The sequence below is a fragment of the Vicugna pacos genome, chromosome 20 (assembly GCF_048564905.1).
Source record: "Vicugna pacos chromosome 20, VicPac4, whole genome shotgun sequence".
Lineage (NCBI taxonomy): Eukaryota > Metazoa > Chordata > Mammalia > Artiodactyla > Camelidae > Vicugna > Vicugna pacos.
Genome location: NC_133006.1, coordinates 19,548,832 through 19,569,427, shown reverse-complemented (window position 1 = coordinate 19,569,427; position 20,596 = coordinate 19,548,832). Strand labels below are relative to the sequence as shown.

General features: G+C 47.3%; 2 long non-coding RNA genes across 4 annotated transcripts in view; one reads left to right on the top strand and one right to left on the bottom strand.

Annotated features, from left to right (window-relative positions):
- Positions 1-20,596, top strand: part of LOC140687596 (uncharacterized) — a 64,925-nt gene that overhangs the window by 25,717 nt on the left and 18,612 nt on the right. The window lies entirely within an intron of this gene.
- LOC116284729 (uncharacterized) lies at positions 11,328-16,034 on the bottom strand. 3 transcript variants are annotated; one of them, XR_012061993.1, is made up of 4 exons: positions 15,700-16,034; positions 14,001-14,097; positions 11,723-11,793; positions 11,328-11,614 (listed from the first exon to the last, which is right to left on the bottom strand). It is a non-coding gene; the product is annotated as an uncharacterized lncRNA (long non-coding RNA). The 3 variants fall into 3 exon arrangements; XR_012061992.1 differs by lacking the exon at positions 11,723-11,793 and having other exon boundaries at positions 15,580-16,034; XR_012061991.1 differs by lacking the exon at positions 11,723-11,793.

Below are 20,596 nucleotides of genomic sequence, written 5' to 3'. Positions count from 1 at the left end.
AAATTAGCTTTGGGTGAATTTTGAGAAGTGAGGGCTGGTCAAATGTCCCCGGCTTGAATAATTCTAAAATGTCGTAGATGGACCCAGTAACCCAAACCCACCTCCCTCTGATTTACTGAACCTGTTTGGGGAAACTGAGGCCCAGACCTTGGAACAAGATGAGGTGAGAACTCAAGGCTCCTGCCTCTCTTTCGCTTCAACTCTCAGAATCTTGGTTTCCTCTCATGTAAACAGAGGTAACAGTACCTGCTTACTGAATGTGAGAGGTTATGGGGCTGGTGTGTGGGAGCCCAGCACACAGAGGGGCTTAAGTATGGGGTCCCCTCCCCTGGCCCCTTATCCTTGTTCTCTCTTCCCAGATCAGTATCTCCTGCTTCCTTCCATTACACCTGGCAATTGATGGCAGTCTTGATAACATGACTAGAAACTGGATTTTACCCCCAGCGACTCTAGGCTTTAATAATAATAATAGACACCATTTACTGAACACTTACTATGTGCTAGACCTGTTCTTCATACATTCTCTTTTACTCCTTTAAATCTCAGATGTCCAGCATTGGAGCCACTGGCCATACACAGCCACTGAGCACTTGAAAAGTGGCTAGTGCAACTGAGGAACTACATTTTTTATTTTAAAATTTAAAATTTTATTTTTAATTTTGAAATTTATACTCAATTCAGCTATCAGAAAACTTTTAAGTAGGTTTGGAACAACTTGGGCATGTGAATCCACTGTTTCAACTGTAAGTTTTGTAGAAGTCTTAACTACATATGAGACATAAAAATTTAGTGTCTAAATTGAGATGTGCTGTGAGTGTAAAATCCACACAAATTTAAAAGATTTAGTATTTTTTAAATGTCAAATATCTCATTCATAATGTCTTTTATATTGATTAATGCTTATATTACAATATTTTGGATATATTGGGTTAAACAAAATACATTATTAAAATTAATTTAACCAGTTTTTTACTTTTTAAATGTAGCTAGTAGAAAAATTTAAATTACACATGTTTTGGAAAGACTGACAAAATCTCAATAAAGTTGATAGTATTGAGCCATTGCTAATTTCTTAGTTTTGGCAAATGTACTTTAGTTATGCAAGATGCTAACTTTTGGGGAAGCTGGGTGAACAGTTTACTGGAACTCTCTGTACAATCTCTGCAACTTTTCTATAAATGTAAAATGTTCCCAAAATGAAAAGTGTAAAATACCCCCTCCCATTACATGTGTAATTACATGATATTTCCATTGGAGAAATAAATAACAGTATTATAGTTCTATCACAGAGCGGAAAGCAGTTCTCTAAGAGATGTTATCCTCATTTCATGGATGAAAAAACCAGTGCTCAGAGGCATTAAGCAGGAGGATTTGGGACCCTGTCTGTTGGGCTTGAAGCCCTTGAACTTTCTGCTGTACTCCTGGACTTCTGCTCTAATGACTGGCACCCACTAGAGCTTTCTGAGAATTCCTCCAGGGTCACTAGCATGGCCGTGTGGACCCATGGGGCTGTGGGTGGGAGGAGGCCGGGAGCTGGAGAGTAGAATCAGGGGAATCTGGGTTCCTGGGATAAGAGGACTGTGCAGGTTGGAGCCAGGAAAAGTCTGAGGCCCCAGGACAAAGGGGAGGGGAGACAGCTGACCTGATAGGCTTTACATTTTATTGACCGGCTGTTTTCTTTTATCTCTGCCTTATTTTGGAAAGGCTATCAGGAGCATCTGCTGCTCTCTCAGGAAAAGAACCTGCAAGGCTGCTAATGCCTTAGCGGAGCAGGCCCCAAAGGGGACATATAATGGCCCCACTGGGATAGAGCTGGGGACCTGGGCACGTCCTGGTGTAAGGAAAAGGTAGTGGCGACGCTGCTCCCATCTTCTCACTGCTGCTCCCATCTTCTCACTGCATCTCCCTCCTTTCTCATCTCAAACAAGAATATTCTCCACCTAATGTAGAAGACCTGCCTCCTGATCTGCAGCCCCAAAGCTCAGTCACCACGAGCCTAGGCAATCCCCTTTCCTGTCCATTTCTGCTTTGCAAGGGGGCCTGAAGCTGCCCTCTACTCCCCATCCTGGCAGGCCCCCAAGACACAGCCCCAGGCCTCCCGAGGGCAAGAGCACCATGCATGGAGCGCAGAGCCCCTGCCTCTCCTCTGGGCCTGCCCCCCTCAGCCTGGGAGGCCTCAGGGGGCCCCGCTCTCCTAACAATAAGGGTGCTACTCTGCTGGGCTCCCTGGGGGGGCCCAGGGTCAGCCCGGCCCGCAGTGCACTGTCTGTGGCCAGTTGCCCACCACCTTCCCAAGTCCAGATGCCTCAGAGCACGCCGGGCGGCCCTGTCCTGATGTGCCCCTTCCCCTCTGCTGCCCTGCCTTGCACTCCGCCGCGCGGCGGCCAGATGTGCCGGCTTTGGTGCTGGCGGCCCCTAACGAGGTCCAGATGTGCAACCTGGCCTGGGCCGGCGGCGGCGGCGGCTACCAAAGGAGAGGGAGGCCCTGGGAGGGAGGAGACGGCTGCAGCTGGATCCGCAGTGCTGGAGAAGGAATGCGCTGGGAAGGATTCCCGCTGGAAAGCGAGCTTGGGGTGGCTCTGCCTAAATAAGGCTCTGGCCTCTCTGCGAGCTGCAGGCCCAGCTCCTCCAGGTGCAGCCGCACCGCACATCCGCCTTTAGCTGTCCTTCCGATTTCTTAACAATTTCTTTCTTTTTTTAACTAATTATAAAAGTTTACACAGCAATGAAAGGCAGTTCAGAAAACCCAAATAAGCTAAAAGTTGAAAACAAAGATGGAAATAAAAATCACCTATACTCTCACTACCCCAGCCACTGTTAAAGTTCTGGGATGTGTCCTGCTAGAACTTTTTTCAAATACAAATATCCACATAGGTTGATTTGTGGGTTTGAATCCTGCTGCAGAGACTATCAGAACCTGAGTTTTTCACTCAGCTCTTTCCACAGGAGTCTGCTTTACCCAGTGTTTCCCAAACTGGTCTCGCAGAGCAGCAGGGCCATTTTGCTATTAATAAGGGGGCCTTCTTTCCCCAACTGTTTGGGATGTATTGGCTCACACTACATAAATGGGATTCTTTCCTCAGAGTCTTTAATTTACTAGTGTGTGTTCTGAATCATCAAGAGGAGGCTGGCATTTCCTAACCACACTTCACTATGAAATCCCTTGAGGGGGCCTCTTGGGGCTTGGATCTGGGGAGCATCATGTAGGAAATGCTGTCCTGCGACATTCTTGGTCATGGCTGCATAGAAGCCAGCTGCATGTGGACACCATCGTTTATTTCAGCATCCCTCAATGGGTGGACCTTATGGTTGCTGTCAAATTATTGCTATTACAAATAACTCTGTGATGACCATCTTTGTAGGTCTCCCTTTGTTGTACAGAAACATTCCAGAAGGTAGGACTGTTGCCCTTGCGAAAGACCCTTTTTTTTGAAATTTTTAAAATTCTTTTTTTGTTTGTTTTTTGAAGGGAGGTAATTATTAGGTTGGTTGGTTTGTTTGTTTGCTTATAAATGGCCCCACAGGCCCCATAGGCAGGGAAAAGTTCTTACTCATCTTTGCATCTTCTGTGCTGGGCACAAAGTACATGCCACACAGTCTCCTAAACTCAAGATATAACCCCAGCCCAGGGAGAAACTCTCCTGGGCTCCGCCCACACAATGCACATGGTAAGGGGAGATGGGGTGGTCTGCGTGTATTGTCTTCTTGGCTCCCCTCATGCTCACCCTGATGCCAGCTCTGACTTGTCCTCCTGCCCGCTCCTTCACCATATCTTAACCTCTCTCTGTATGTTTGCCCCATCTCCCTTCATAGTCACTGAAAGTGTGTCATCAGAGATTCAGTTCCTTAGATTCCCAGGTCCACAGCTGAGGGGCTCTAACTAAGCAGTGCTTTGATCCTCAAGGGTACCTTCTAACTGGGCTCTTAGCCTTGTTTGTGTAGATTTCTTTTGAAAATCTAAGGGATCCCATAAAAATGCCTCAATACATATGTGCACAGCAAAAATGTGCCTTTGGTGTCAGGAGCTCATGTGTGGAGCCTCCCACAGCCCTGGCCAAGAAAGTTTGTTCCTGGTGGACCCAACTCAGCTCACACTTCCATGGGGGGTGGGGTGGGGGTGGGGGGCTGCTTTCTGGAACCTTCTAGCAGCTCTGGAGCCAATGCTACCCAGTAAGCTTGCCTCCCACAGCGCTGATGGCTTGTTGGGAACTGACAGGTCCACTATCCCTTCTTATGTTTCAAAACCCCTAAATCTCTGAAAACAATGACAAAACCATTTTTATCATAAGGCATTTGACTGCAAAGCCCGACCTGATGTGAACTCATTTGACTGCAAAAAGGACCTCAACTAAGGTGGGGCTATTTACAGCCTTTATTTACACTACTTAGTGTGTGAATAGTCGTAGACTTTGCTCAGAAATGTTTATATGTTTACCAGGTGCTGCCCCAGACCCTGCTGGGGGTATTTTATAACATATAAAGTGTAAGTGACCTCACCATGCCACCTTTCTAAACTAGGAAAAATCCTGAATTCTGAAACCTACCTAACCCCAGTGGTTTTAGGCCAAGGGTTGTGTATCTGTATTTATAAAATTTCTCCTAAAGAAGTTCATGGACTTACAAGTGAAAGGAGTTAGCCACGGAGCACATGTACTGTATGACCCCATTTATATGAAGTTCAAAGAACAGGCTAAACTGACACCCTAGAAATCAGAATAGTAATTACCTCTGGGGAGGGCAATTGAGCAGGAGGGAGAATGAGGGAACCTTCTAGGGTGCTGGAAATGTTCTGTATTCTGATCTGCGTGGTTACAAAGGTACATACATATGTAGAAATTCACCAAGCTGTACCTTAAAGATTCGTACACTTTGCTGTAAGTCTGTTATACCTCAAAATAAAAGTAAAAGTAAAATATATGGGAATATATTATCTCAAATTAAGCAATAAGAAGCTGCTTGCCTTGGCACCCCATCCCACCCTGTGGTGTCTTTGAACTTTCCAACAAAGCTTAAAATCATCTTAATATATGTTTGGCTTGTCTTAATCCCAAGAAATGAGTTTAACACAAAAGTCAAACTGAGTGAATGTTTTTAAAACTCTGATTTGCCATCAAAAAGAATCCATCCCTAAAGGATAGCTTTGCTTTGAAAATACTACAGGAAAAAACTCAGGGCCTGGCTCCCTTTGGCAAGAGCCTTCCACTCACATCACCCACCGAGAAGGACATTTCCCCACCCTGCCGCCTCTGAGACTGCTGCTCGAAACACAGTAGCAGGGCAGTGAGCACGGATCCAGGCTGGCATCCTACCCAGGGTGCTGCAAGTCAAAACTTGCACCCAGCCAACAATATCCTTTAATTGCTTCTGATTAGCTGGAATTTGGAATTTGTATCCGAGAACAGAAGGGCACAGGGGACTCCTTGATTAAACAAGTCAGATAAGCACATATTGCTAACAGGAACAGAGATCTCCCTTCCCGTAGCTCTCATTGCTCAACATTTGACTGCTCACAGCCTTGTCCTTTGACACTCACTCCCACGACATCCCCACCTCCGCCTTCCCTCCCACTTCCTATCTGGGCCCCGGAGCTCAGCCCACTGGGGCCTCCTCTCTCCTACTTCACGAGTGACCCAGTTCAGCCCACACACCAACCTTCCCATCTCCAGCCAGAGGACACTGGACTCATGGCCTCAGGCTGTCTTCAGCTGCCTCACATCCTTTTAGGAACCAGTCAGGGTATAAACAAACAAAGAGACCTACTTGGGCTGTTTCCTCAGCCTTCTAGAGCACGAGAGCTACCCAGTGGCAGAGTCTGCGCTGATGGGAACATTCTCTCTGTTTTTTCCAGTGTAGTAGCCACTAGCTGCAGGTGGCTGTTGAATACTCCGTGTGGCTGACTGTGACTTAGGAACTGAATTTTTAATTTTTTTAAATTTAAATTTAAGTACTGCATGTGGCTGGCGGCTACCGAATTGGTCAGCACAGCTCTAGAGAGAGGGAGGGGCTGGGAGTCCAACACTCCTTTAACCCAGCCCGGTGGTCTGCTCTTTGAATATACCCAGCCCTCGTCTCTCTAGCTTCCAAGTCTGTCTTCTTTCAGAATAACTGGGAGCATGTGTTGAGTCCCAACATTGTGTCAGGGACTCAACAGATGCTCATTTTGCAAAAGTAACCCAGATACACTAGGTCACCTCAAGTCCTAGGACAGACTTCAAAAGAAGCTCAGGATTCCAATTTGAAAATTAACACAGTGGGTCTTTCCTGAAAACTCTCAAGGAAGAGCCACGGGCAAAGTGTATCAACAAAACAGAGGGCCTTCTTATCTCCCCAAGTCCTACCCCTTAGCCCAGAGGCTCTGCCTCTCTCTTCCCACAGCCCAAACCAATAATGGTTCTTTTGGCCTCTTCTTCTCCCCTCCTCCTTCATTCTTTAAATAAATTGACCCACTGTGGGCTTTATTCTGTCTCACCTCACCCAAAACAGCACCCCAACAGGCCAGCCTTCCGCCTTGGCAGATGGGAGAAGACAAAAGTGACAAACACTTAGCGTGGACCTTTCTCCCTTTATCCCTGTTACACAAGGTTACTATTATCCCCAGTTTACAGAGATCACAGGTGTGGAAACTGAGGCTCAAAACAGTTAAGGGCACATTGACCCTGAATGGAGGAACTGCAATGCAAGCCCAGAGTTGTAAGAATCCTAGACAATGAGGGGTTTTTCTCCTCAAGATTTACCCACCCAGTGTGCTGTGCCATCTGGCCCCAACTCGTTACTAGTGGCTGAGCAGCAAACCCACCTGCATTAATTTCATGTGCCAGCCATAGCGTCTCTGGGTTGCCCCGCCCCCAGGAACTTGTTCATTTTAACCAGGAGACAAAGGCTTGACTCCAAGGAGTGACTCAGTGAGGATTCCAAAGCCCAATTTCTCAGTCTGGACTTCATGGCTCACTAGGGCATGTCGACCTGCTCTCCAGGCTCCTCCTGGCTCTGACAAGGCCGACTTGCTCTCCAGCTCATCCAGACTCGGCTGTGCGTCCAGCCCAGGGGCCAGGCCTTCCCCACCACTGAACAGCCTGCTGCTCCACTTTTTTTTTTTAATTGTGGTAAAACATACATAAAATTTCCCATTTTAACCACTTTCGGGTGAACAGTTCTATGGCATTAAGTACATTCACATTGTTGTGCAACCATCATTACCATCCATCTCCAGAACTTTCTTATCTTCTCAACTCAAACTGTAGCCATGAAACAATAGCTCTTTATTTTCCTCTCCCCAGACCCTAGCAACCAACCATTTCACTTGTCTTGGGATTGAATGGCTAGGTCATATGAAAGATATCTGTTCAACTTTTTAAGAAACTGTCAACTCTTTCTCAAAGTTGTACCATTTTACATTCTCACCAGTTGGAGAGTTTCCATTGCTACACATCCTTACCAGTACCTAGTACAGTGGATCTTTTAAATTTTGCCATTCTAATAAGTATGTAGTGATCACACATCACTTTTTAAAGGGTCATATTATAAACCAAAAAAATGTATGGGAGAAAACACTGGAAGGAGAAGGATCTGGAACCAGGACCCATGGGGAACTGAAGTTATTTGATTTGGAGAAAGATCTGGAAGAGGGATTAAATTTCTAAGTTGTTTTAGGAGATGCACTAGAGTCAGAGGGAAAAGCCACTTGGAGACAGACTGTGCTTCATCCAATGACCTTCTGATAACAGCCTCTCAAAGGCAGAATGGGCTTTTGTGGAAGTGAGCTCTCTGTCATTAGAGGTGTTCAAGGAGCAGAATGTAGAGAAGTCCCCTCTCAGGGATGGTCAATTCAATTCTATTCACTTCCACTGAGCACCTACTAGACATTGTGATGGGACGTGGGACGAGAGGACACCAAGGCAAATGTTACCATGCCTTTCCCTTAATGATGCCATGTGATTAGGATTTTGGCAAAGGTACTGCCAGAGTGATGGGAGAAGGAGGTGGAGTTCCTAGCAGAGGTGACGTGACTGGGGTCTCAGAAGGGCAGTAGGATTCTGTGGAAGAATTCCTAAGCTGGGTGGGAGCTTAGAACAAAATGACCTTTCAGGTTCCAAGATTCTAAAACTACATTTAAAAAAAAATGCTTGAAAAGTCCATTGGGGGGTCTGGCAACATAAATTAAGGTCCATCCTTAGAGTAGAATAACGTTCAGCTGAAATATAGACTAAGATGTTCTTTACATATTGATATAGAATGATCTCCAAGATGTATTAAGTAAGTAAAAGCAAGATCTAGACACTGTATGGTGGGCTACCACTTGAATTTTTAAAAGGGATCTGGTGAGTAAGGACACACACACACACCAGCTTTTATTGCATAATATTTCATATCTCTAGCCTAGGAACAGAGGTTGCCTTTGGGGGGAGGTGGCTGGGACATAGGCATGGGAACGAAGCTGACATACCCTTCTGTACCATAGATTTTTAACTGTGTAAGTGAATTGCCTATTAAAAATAAAGTTGAAACTAAACCAAAATCGTCAATGGCAACTGCCTCTTTCAGCATATTTTCCTAGAGCGCCTTTCTTAGCCTTTTCCTCCGTGTCCACCCTCCTCCACTGAACAGGTCTATAGAAGTGTCTTCCCCTGGGAAGAGGCCTCCTCAGGGAGCTTCTGTTTCCTTCCTTCCTTCCTACCTCCTCAAGGCATGCAGCATCTAAATCAATGCTTCCCAAACATTAATGTGCATACAGGTCAACTTGGTATCTTATCAAAATTCGGATTTTGATTCAGTAGCCTAGGGTGGGTCCTGAAATGCTGCATTTCTAACCAGCAACCAGGTGAGGCCAGTGCTGCTAGTCACAGACCATATGCTGAGTATGGAGGGTCTAGAGCCCTGTGTCCATGGGGAAGCATCTGTGGAGGGACTGTGACGGTGGAGATTCGGACAGACGACGACATAAGTCCATCCCCAGCCTGATCTGAGCCTCTCAGCACAGCCAACAGACTGGGCACAGCTGACCAGTGCCCCTGGTTTCAACTCCTACCTATTGTGGCTTTGGCTGGAGCACGACTGACACCACCCCCCAGCTGCCTCCACTGACAGGAGACCCAGACGGCGGTTGGGACAAAGTGGCAGCACAGCGAGGGCTGGAAAGGATGACGCGCTGGGCGACAGCACTGTGCATGTACAAGGCCAGCTGGCCCAGACCTCACCAGCCAGAGAAACACTTCTCTTATTTCTGATGGGCTTATGGTGGCTACGGGCCACCCCCCTCTCACGCCCTCCCTGCAAATTCAGAAGCCAAACCAAACCTCCTACAGAAAATGAAACCAGACAGCGTTTGGCAGTCTTTCTCCCTGGGTGAAAAGCAGATGTCTTGAATCCAGGTGTGGTGGGACCACCTGCTCTGGCAGAAAACTGATGGCCCTACGGTGGAGGTCTCCTCACTCACCCAGGATGGGAGCTGACCTGCGAACGTGGAAGTCAAGCTACTAACAGCCCCCACCACACCCGTTGCCCCAGGGGACAGAGTAGTTTTCCAGGCCACACACATGGGTTTCCCTGATGAAGCATTTTTTTATGTATGACAAAACCCTGTTCTTGGCCAGTGCCAGAGAGAAACAAGAGTGGAGTGAGTTCTGGGGGGAAACCAACAGGCACGTCCCCTCAGGGCTGGCATTGCCCTCGGCTGGAGCAGCTCCCCTTACCACTGGTGACCCCTGGAGGAGTGCCAGGAAAAGGCACCCCTCCCCCTACAGCATCCCTGCTCACCTGTGACCATGCTTGAAATTGCACCAGGTACACTCATTCTTTGGGGATGAGAAATTGCATCTCTTAAAATGCTCCCACTCACAGGAGAGGTAATACATTAAGCTGTTATCAGTTATCTACACCTTATTGTGAATTAGTTGATCAGCCCTGGAATGTCACACCTGGAATGGGCCTGGTCCAACCCTTCTTTTCACAAGTGAGGAAAACTGAAGCCCCGGAGTGGAGGGGACTGGCTCAAGTTCAGGCAGCAAGGTGGTGGTAAAGTCAAGGGCAGGAAGAGGCATAAGGGCTAGATTGAAAACAGGTGACTGGGGCGATGAGGAAAACCCAATATAACGGAGAGGAGAAGGGGGCATCTTAAAGCTTGCACTTCAGAGACTCAGAGTTAAACTCAAGTTTTTCCCCCAAGAATAGGTAGGAGGCATAGCCAGGAGCAGCTCCCCAGCCTGCCCGACCCTGGAGCATAAAATGTCTTTGAAGTCTCCTGTTTTATCTGAAAGTTCACTCAAATGCAGCATTCTACTCCAAAATACATTCTGGTTTGTTTTCACATTAAAATGATAGATTTACTTAGTGAGACACTTACCAGTAGACTGAGATCAAAGTTTGTGTTTCTGGGGAGGGGACTCAGGTGGCCGGGACAAGGGTGAGGAGGCTTCGCACCGTGTGCCCCTTTGAACCTCTTTGAATTTTGTGCCATCTGCACATACTACCTAGTCAAAAATTGATACAATTCACACTCGAAAATGTGGGTGGACTGGGGTATGAGGAAACAGGCTCTCATATTCTGACGAGACGGAACACGAACAGAAACATCTGCATGTTGGGCAGTTGTGATATTTGTCCAAACATTCAATTCACACACTTTTTGCCCAACGATGTCTGGCCTAGGGATCCAGCCCACACCTGGGGGAACGATGCTCAGTGGGTTCATGGTGACGTCATCTGTGCTGACCCCAGGAGCCTGGCCTGACTGTCTTTGAAGGCCTTTCTGACTCTGAACAAAATCCAGGAGCTAGATTTCTTACTTCTCAGTCTCATGATCGTCTCAGACTGCCCCTAGAGGCATCGCTCAGGACATAACGGTAAAATAGTCACAACAACTGATGCCTACCGAGGGCTTGATTTGTGCCTGGCTCTGTGGCACAGACTAAACTCCTTCAGCTCTCACAGCCGCCCCATTAACTAGCTACTATTCTCATCAGCCGTGTGACAGACGAGGGCACCAGGGCAGGTTAGTGCTAACGTGCGCACACCTAGCTCACGACAGAGAGAGGATTCGAACCAGTCCATGCTCTGAACCTCTGCACGGTGCCGCCTGTCTGTACAGCAGCACACACGCAGGAAATAGCTACGGCGTATGAAGCAACGTCTAGGGGCTGAGCCGTCGTGCTAGTCACTTTGTAGCGCTTCTGCGAGGTCATCTCCACAGCCCTGTGTTGAGTGCGGCTCACGGGGTGGTGGGCGGCACTGCGGGAACTGAAGACAAAAACAGAAGACACTGTCCCTGCCTTAAGAAGCTGACAATATGTGTGAGACGATGACAACAATGATCCTTACGTTTGTGCAACACGTCAGCTTTCAAAGCCCTTTCGTTATCTAATTTAATCTTCTTGACAATCCTGCCAAATAATTTCCATGATCTCTGCTCCAGGATGAGGAAACCAAAGCTCCCCAAGTCACACGGGGCTGCCCCCAGGATCACCCAAGCAGGCAGGGGAGGGCTGGAACCTGACCTCAGGTCTCATGACTCCCACTTGGCTAAACGGGAAATGACACGCTGCCTGGACAGCCCAGCTCAGTGGCTTCCAACCTGCTACAACACGAGGACTTCTTTTTCCCTTCGGAAATTGTTGCAATCCTGCAAATGAGAGGAGTTGTTATTCTGGGCTGTAGTCAACCGGGGAAATTCATAGTGGAAAAACCACCAAAGCTTCAGCACGGTTGAAAAGCGGCAGCACACTTTTACCTCAGACATTACTTAGTCAGTCGGCAGGTCATATGTGAAGCACAAATTGACGTTTGCAATAGCTCTGCTGCCTGTGGGAAGGAAACAACTAGCTGAGACCATACTGGCAGAACAGTTCAGAGAAGGACACGTTTCCGAAGTCCACCTTCTTAACCAGGGTACAGCAGAAAAGAGCGCCGAAGTTCTACGGGACTGGCAGAAAGTAGAGGGGAGGAAACATGGGAGCAAAGGATCTTAGCCCTAGGAGGCAAGTCTGCGGGAGGCCCGAAGGGTGTGTGGATGGTTCTGTATTTCTGTTGGAGGAAAAGATTATTCTAGGTGCCCAAGGGCCATTTGAGCAGTTGGGATTAAGAATTAGAGAAGTGGACAGAGTGGTCTAGAGGGGAGATAATGCAACTTTAAACCCATTCTCTGATGCCTTTGCCTTTGGGGTCAGATATGCTTTGTAATTCAGGGTTGGTTTGTTTTTTTTAATTTTAGAAAGCAATGCGGTACTCATACTATATATTTTGTAATGCCTCTAGCTGGATGTGGGCAGCATTCTACAGTCAAACACATTGATATTTCTGCAATGAAGTGTACGGATCATGGATTAGCATACTAGACGAGACCAAAGAAAAGACTTAAATGGCTTTGCATTCATTCAGGACAGGTTTGGTTGCCAGATGTGTTTCCTTTTCCGAGCTTTTAGGTTTTGGAGTTGTAGATAAAGGATTGGGACTTAAACAGGTGCCATTTTTGGCCAGCTTGCTACGTGCCAGGCAGTAGCTCTAAACAGATCTACGTGCATTATCTCATTTAATCTTATGTCAACACTGAGGTTATTATCCTCAATTAATAGTCAAGAAAAGTGAGGTTCAGAGATGCTGAGTGACTTGCCCAAGGTCACTCAGTCAGTCAGCAGCAGGGCTGGGACCGGATCCCAAGTCCCTGTGACTCCAAAGCCAGTGGTCTTCCCTGCACTTGGGGAGGAGAATCCCGTTCTGCCAACCTCACAGTTTTGTTGAGGTCACTACTCTTCACTATTGCAATTACCCATCAAGAAACCAAGGGAATGACTGAAGTCCAAGGCTGTGGTAGTGGGTTCTCACCTGTCACTGAGTGGTCACCCCTGTACCATACAGTTCTGTGCACCCATGTCCTAGCTGAGCAGGACGGTAGGATGGGCATGAGCCCCTCCGTGCCCTGGCCTGTGTAGAAGGCCTCCAAGCCTTTTTTGCTTTTCCAGAATCTTCTTAGGGCAGTACGACACAGCAGTTAAACTCACTGATGTTAGAGCAGAGAAGCCTGGGTGCCCATCCCAACCCTTCAGCTCACCAGTGTGCAACCCTGTTAAGACATTAACTCTCTCAGGGCTTTAGTTTCCTCACCTGTAAAATGGGGGTAATAGCACTTGGCTTGTGCTGTTGCAAGGATTAAGTGAATGAACACACATTACGTACTGAGGACAGAGCTGTCTTAGAATACGCCTGTGATATTATTCCTACGGAAAAGACTTTTTTGCCCCTAGCCCGTCACTCTCTTCTCCACCTTGTACACTTGCCTACCCAAGCTCTTCTACCAATTTTTTTCTATTTATTTGTCTATATACCTGTTTCTTGCTATTAATCTGTGAACTCCTAAAGAAGAGGATTTGTGCCTTACTTAGTTCTCTGTTTCCACACTCAGCACAGGGCCTGGCACATCATAGACAATCATCTATGAAAAAGGTCTCTGCCTGCAAAAGTTTATAATTTTACTATGGTGAAGTCATCAAGGTTAAAAGAAACCATATGATCCTCATCTTCTATAGACGTATCATAAAATCCTACACTCCTCAAAGCTGTGGGGAATAGAGGTTGCAAAAATCATATAAATTGCAACCTCAGCCTCCATGGAGCTGAGTCTACCCTGGGCGATGGGACGAGCTCATGAGAACAATCGCTGCAGAACAAGTTTGTGGTCCTTGCCAACCAAGGGACAGACAGTGCCACTGGAAGTCCAGAGCTGGGAGAGAGCAGAACAATGTGGGATGAGTCACAAATGTGCATGTCATCCTTGCTCAAGGTAAAATAGGATTGTTGGGTAACAATAGTAACAATGTCACAAGGCAGGATGAGCCAAGTGCATGCCTCGGAGTGGTGGGCACAGCCTTGGGTTCTGAGGAGGCGGAGAGAAAAGGCAGGCTTTTCGCTGCTGGGCAGGGCGGACTGGCTGAGACAGCGGGTCTGAGTCCAGAGCCATGGCCTCTCCAGAGCTCACACTGGCTCGGAACCCACAGTGTTCAGAGTTGGCTTACCTTCCCCGTGCTGATCTGCTACTGGACTTTGAGCTTTTCGAGGTCTGAGTTTCTGGTAGCTTTTAAAAATTATTCTTATACAAGTAGCGTTCTTTCACTGTTAAAAAAAAAGAGAGAGAGGAGAAGAAGATACAGAGAACCAGAGAGAAAAAATAGCCCACAATCCAATCTCCCCCTAGAATCACTCAATATTTTGGTGCCTGCACACCCATCCACCCACCCTTCATCCACCCTTCTACCCACCTACTCATCATCCATTCATTTTTATCAGAGTTCTTAGCTGCAAACAACAGGATCCACTCTAACAGAAAAGGAATTTATTTAAAAATATTAAGAGGCTCACAGAATCCAGAAGGTTACGAAGGTTCAGTATTCAGGGATGATACCCAGACCACCAGGAGGTACTTTTCTAGCAAAGCCACATGGTGGCTATCAATCAGCACAAATTCTACAACTTGCCTCCCCTCACCCCCTTCAACAATAGTGAAAATTGGATCCCCAAACATCTCTTCTGCTGCTCTAAAAGCCAGGTACCTCCTCTAGCCCTGTTCTCTGGGATGCCTGCTCCCTCAGTGGCTCTTTCCAAATCAAAGTCTCATGTTACTACATCTGATTGGTGGAATCTAGGTCACACGCCTATACCTTAGCTACAAGGAAGTCTAAGAAAGCACGTTCCTCGCCTTCACTTTGAGAAGTGGGATTTATGATGGGGGGAAAACCCACAAACATAGGAAAGATGATCAAAAGATACTGGTGACCATAAGGCATGCAAATGTCCCCTAAACTATGATTTTTCTCCTTGCAAATATAGAATGATACCAATTCAATCTTTCTCTGAATCTCCAGTGCCTGGCATACAGTAGGTACTCAATATATGAGGAAGGTAAGGGAGAAAGAGGAGGGAGCGATCACACAATTACATGCTGCCTTACTAAGCCAGACTGAATGAAGATCTGATGTTTGAGTCCAAAATTCTCTCAAGGCCTCTTGTGGATTATGAAGGGAGGGAACTTCCTGGACCAGAAGCACAGAGCTGTTCTCCCATCCTTGTCTGAGACATGGGCTCACATAACACCTCTGTCCATGGCCAGCAGCATCTGGACCACGTGGAACGTGTGTGCTAAATAGTCACTCACTTTCTCAATAGCCCACCTGTTGGCTTAATGTTGCTCAGGCTGCCACTGGATCTCCTCCCCTTAATTTCAGACTTTTGTGAGGTTTTAGTATTCTCCGAAGGCAATTTAAAAGTTACTGCAAAGGCAACCTTAGAGGCCTCCCAGGATGATAAAGATCACTGGCACTCAAATTCAAAGGGATCTGTTAAAATCTGTCTTGTCCTTCATGGTCAAGGTGTGCCTTCACAGAATAACATGGGTTCTGCCTTTTAGAAGTTTATACTGTAGTTTAATTGACAAGAGGCAAGAAACACAGTTAAATGACAAAAGGCTCTCTTGGTGCCAAATGAGGGAGAAAAAAGTCACTGCGCCCAGGTCAGCACAGGCTGGTCCAAATGAGGGAAGGCTGCTGAGAAGGGCATGTTGAGGAACCAAGTAGCTAAGACGCGGAAGCAGCAGCAAACCTGAATTCTCCCTGACCCCTCCAAAGCAGGTCAGATCCAGTATCTTGAATTCCTGTAGCATCAGGTACCCCTCCTTATCATGGCTGAATTTTATTCTGCGATTATCTGATCCATGTTTACCTCCTCCACTCCACAAAGAACTTGCCATTGTGCCCTAGGAAGGCTCTGGGTGGACAGAGGCTGGTAAGGACCAGGTCAGGGTGCGGCTGCAGGGAGGGTGAGGCTGAGACCCGTCATCACAAAGACAGTCTGCAGCCTCCCCCAAACCACACCCCTTTCCCCCAGGGAGGAGCAGCTGATGTGTTTCTGGAGTGTTCCAATCCAATTAGCGCCCTCCCCTTCTCCAAGGAGAGGCCCAAGCCACCACTCCCTTCCCTGAGGTAGAGACTCGGTGGGGAGGGGGTGCTGAGGAGGTCTGAACACCCTGACCCAGCTCCTCCCGGCAGCGCGGCTGCCTCGCCGCTAGAGAGGCTGCTATGACAGCGCCCGTTTCTAGGCGACTGTTCTGGGGAATGGTCTGTTTTGGCAACCGGAGGGCCCCTGGGTAAGGAGAGGGGGAGGGCCCGCACGCTGCAGCCTTATTTGCATAGCAACCTCCTCCCCTCCCTGAGCTGCGCTCTTCTGCGGCAGCCCCGCTGCAGGGCGGCTCCAGCCCCTGCCCTCCACCCAGCCAGCCCCAGCCCCAGCCCCAGCCCCAGCCCCAGGCCCGCCTGCGCTGCCACCGCATTGTTGCCCCGGTCCCACCTCCCTGGGAGGTGGAAGCTGCCCGCTGGGCTAGGACATTTCCGGAAAGGCGGGTGCCCTAGGGAAGCGGGGAAAGGATGCTTAGGGACAAAACACAGGAATGGGGGAGGGAGGAATGAAATACAATCTTTTTCAAACGAGTCAAAGTCACATGGCTTGGTAGCATCAAAATGTATTCTGGATAACACAGTTGGCTCAAAAATGTTTATTGGTGAAACCTCAGCTAAGCCCTAGGAGATACTCAGAAAATGTCTTTTGGATCATTAAATTGCAAGTGTATGTGTGAATCTGGAAATGGGTAGGTCTGGAAAAAATACTTCTTACCTAGACAAGTCAGGCAGTGATATTCTTAGGAAATCTTTTCACATAGTGGCAGGAGGGACTTGGTGACATAGTATTTTATGAATTTGTTGGAAGAAACCAAAAGAGAAAATAAATAGATAGATAACTCTTGGAGGCTCCCTCTGTCCTGCACACACCCACCCCACCCCAACAACACCCGCCAGCTTGAGTCAATGATGCCAACTGAAATACCAGGCTCAGACCGACATTAACTGCCCAAGGACACATGCCCTAGGCTGGAACCCGAGAAGGGGGCTGGGCAGGGGCAGGTCACCCCAGCTGAGCGATCACATTCCCTGGCAGCTGTCCAAGGGGCAGCTCTGGCTGCACCTGTTTGTGGGGTGATTTGCTTTTATCAGTATTGACACAGCAGCAGGGCTAGGGAATAGCACAGTAATAAATAAATGAGAGCAAGAGAGGGGAAGAAAAAAGGCCGGAGCCACCGAGGCGAGGCAAAAATGCTGAGGTCTTTTTTTTCTTGTTGTATGTCAGCGCGTTCAGTCCGGTTTCCCCACCCCTGAAATCTGTGAGGATCATAGTGTAGGCCTGGCATGGGAGCTCTGGGTCTTAAAGAGACAGAATTGCAGAGTCGGAAGCACCTTAAGATCCTTTTGTGCCAGGCATCCCTAACCAACAGATCTCAAAGTTACTTGGTATCCCCACCTGCCTTGCCACTTATGGTTTGTCAGGAATCTCAGCAGGAAAGGAGTTTCTTCCTCCTTCTGCCAAGTTTTAGCATCAGGGAGACAATGATTAAAGTGTAGGTTTTGGAGTTAGTCAAACCTAGGATCAAATCCTGGCTGTCTAGCTGTGTGATTTTTAGATATGTTAACTAACCACTCTGAGCCTCTGATCCTCCTCCAAAAATAGAAAAAAAAAACTATCTATTGTTGCAAGGATGGAAGAACTGATAGAAGCAAAGGCCTAGAATAATTGCTCAGTATATGTTCACTTGCTCACTATTATCACCTGTCAACATCACCTCAGGTTTCTTTCCAGGCTTTGGAGAAAAGGCCTCTCTCCCACCAAAAAACACCTGTGGGGAGTGATCTGTTCCAGAAATGGGAGGTGGGGTACAAGCATGAGCCTGACATGCTCTTTGTCCCTGACTTCTTGTGTTCAGGCTTCAGGGGCTACAAGCTGACGCACCTCAATCCTAGTACATACAGTACAGTAAATGGGATGTGAAGAAACCTGGGCGTCAGAAACCACCTGACCAAGCCCAGAGGTAAACTGCATTTGCAGAAATTACTAGCAATGAGTAACTACCATGTTTCAGACAGGAAGGTAGGTTCTCCAGGGGGCAGACAGGGTGTTTTGGCTAAGAAGTAGGGTTCAACTGTCAGACCACTGGACTCTAACCCCAGCCTTGACATCTGCCCCTGACATCTGTTAGTCATGTGCCCATGACAGGTTATTTAACCACCATAAGCCTTGCTTTCCTTATCTGTAAAATGGGCATAATAATACCCCATAAGCTTGTTGTGAGGATCTAATGTATGAAAAGCATGCAGTGAGTGCCTGATATGGAGAAAGTGCTTAATCACGTTAACACTTGTGGTCATTGCTGTTAGAGAAAAGAGACCAGAGACTGTGTCATATTCATCTTGTAACCCCAGATCCTCACACAAAGCTTGGCATTTGGTAGAGTACAGTAATGTCTGATGAATGAATTAATAACAAGGCCCTTACCCACAAGAAGTTAAATCTTCCCTGGAAATAGAAGATAAACTGCCTATGCCACTCACAGTAGGATATAGCAGAGGGTTAAAAGCCATTCTGCCAGTCCCCAAGCCCCAGAGGCAGACAGTCCCTTTGATCCCTCAGTTCCATCTATCCAGGATGCTTTCAAGAGCGGAAAACAGGAAATATCCCTGATAGCCCAGCTTGCTCTGTTTTTCTTTTCTTTTTTTTTTTTTTAAATGGTGAGGGGTGGGAGGAGGATGGTCCTTTGGGTCACATTTTGTCAGGAAATCAGCCTCCTTCCTTTCAAATGCTGGTGCTTCCCAAGGGGCAGCTAATATCATTGTGCTCCATGCGGAGAGATAGAGGTGATCCAGAAATGGCAAGGCGGACAAGTTGGGGTTCCTTAGTGGACCAGGTTACAGTTACTATACTCAGGTGTTTCTAGAGGATGTGGCCCTTTGCATATTCACTCAATCACTGTGATTAAGTGCCTGGCCTTGGGCTGGACCCTGAAATAATGGCTCAGTATCAAGTGTCCAGGGTGTGAACAGACACAGGACAGTGTGCTTAGAGAAGATGGGCTGAACACAGAAAAGTGAGAATATTCTAAAGGACAGAAACAGCGGCAGACATGAGAAAGCGGTTATAGGAATGAAAAATGGAAGAGAACAAAAGAAAAAAACCTGGAGAAGAGTAAGTGTGCAGGAAAAAGAAAAGAGAGCTTCTAAGAATTTGTAGCCGAGGTAGTCAAGTCCTTGTAATAGAAGAAGTGGACAGAGTACACAGGGGAGAAACCCATAATCTCCGGGGACACAGAGATGACAGGACTGGACAGAATCAGGAGGCAATAGTTTAAGACAGCAGATCTGACTCTGATTTAGCCAGCCCCGAAACGAGAGCCTTCACCAGCCTGTGTGCTAAACTCACGTTTAGGTGATGTTTGCCCAGGATTGGGCATGATAGAACTTTCTAGGAAAGCAGAAGTAATCTATGTCATGATAGAGGTGTAGCTTACATGGGCAGATTTATTTCTTAATATTACACAGCAAAGATTTCTGCATTTCTATGTTTGTAAGTTTCACCTGAAAATAAGAACTCTACAAAATAACCATCAAGTAGGTAGAGGGTAGACGGTAGAGGTAGAGAGGCAACGAGAAAGCCGGAATGTTCCTGATTGTCGAAGCTGGGATACCTGGGGGTTCATAACACTGTTTTGTTGATGTTGAATTTGTTTGAAAACTTTCATGATAAAGTCTTTTAAAAAATTGCCACTGCTGTCCTCAGGCAAGTCCCTTTCAGGTTCTCAGAAAGGCCGCTGAGACATTATCTAAATCCCGTCTTCCTGTTATAGATGAGGAAACTGAGCTGAACCTTGACTCGTTCAAGGTGTTCTCACATATCAGGTGGCAGAGCTGACGCTGGAATCTCAGGCGGGAGCAGCGGCCTTTGACCTTTTCAACTCTCACCCACTTATGGGGAGTCAGCTGGAATTTGCTCCTTGCCCTGGGTTGCCTTTCCAACCCCAGGGTCCAGGTCTTGAAGTGCAGGGAGGCTGAGTGGCCTGGGGGGGTGGTTCCGGGCTGCAAACCACTTTGCTCTCCACTGTTTTCATTCTGAAAGGTAATCCTGAGCTCTCAGAGATTCAATTAGGTCACCTCCCGCCACTTCCAAAGGCGGAAAAGGAAACCCACACAATTAAAGATTTCAAGTAACCCGAGTGATAACTGCAGTAGGGAGAGTCCCAACTCCGTGGGGAACAGAGGCGTAGCCCCAGGGCAGCCTATCGCCTCTCTTACCTTGGTTCCCCCTTACCTGTAAGAAGGAAGTGAAGATTTCGGGTTCTATTATCTTACAGGGTTGTCAGGAGGATCAAGAGGAAAGCACTTTGAAAAGTTAGAAAGAGTTGTACAAGCGGAGGGAACATTATCCCAGAGAGAGGGAGGGAAGTGCGGGACAGGAGGAAGGAAAGCAGGGAGCCTTCTGCAGGATTCTTAAATACAGTCATTTGGTTGTGCCTTGGAAGACTTCAGGGGGTGGGGGCTATGACACTTATTGATGTCTTGCACTGTGCCCAACAGTGTGTTTTGCTCTTGCTAAAACATGTCATTTCCCTCTTCAAAACACCCCATCGGGACTCTGGTATTATTATTCTGCTCATTTTACACATGAAGAAAGAGACACAGAGACCCTTAAACAACTTGCCCAGGTGATACAGCTGCCCAGGGCAGAGCTGGGACTCAAAGCA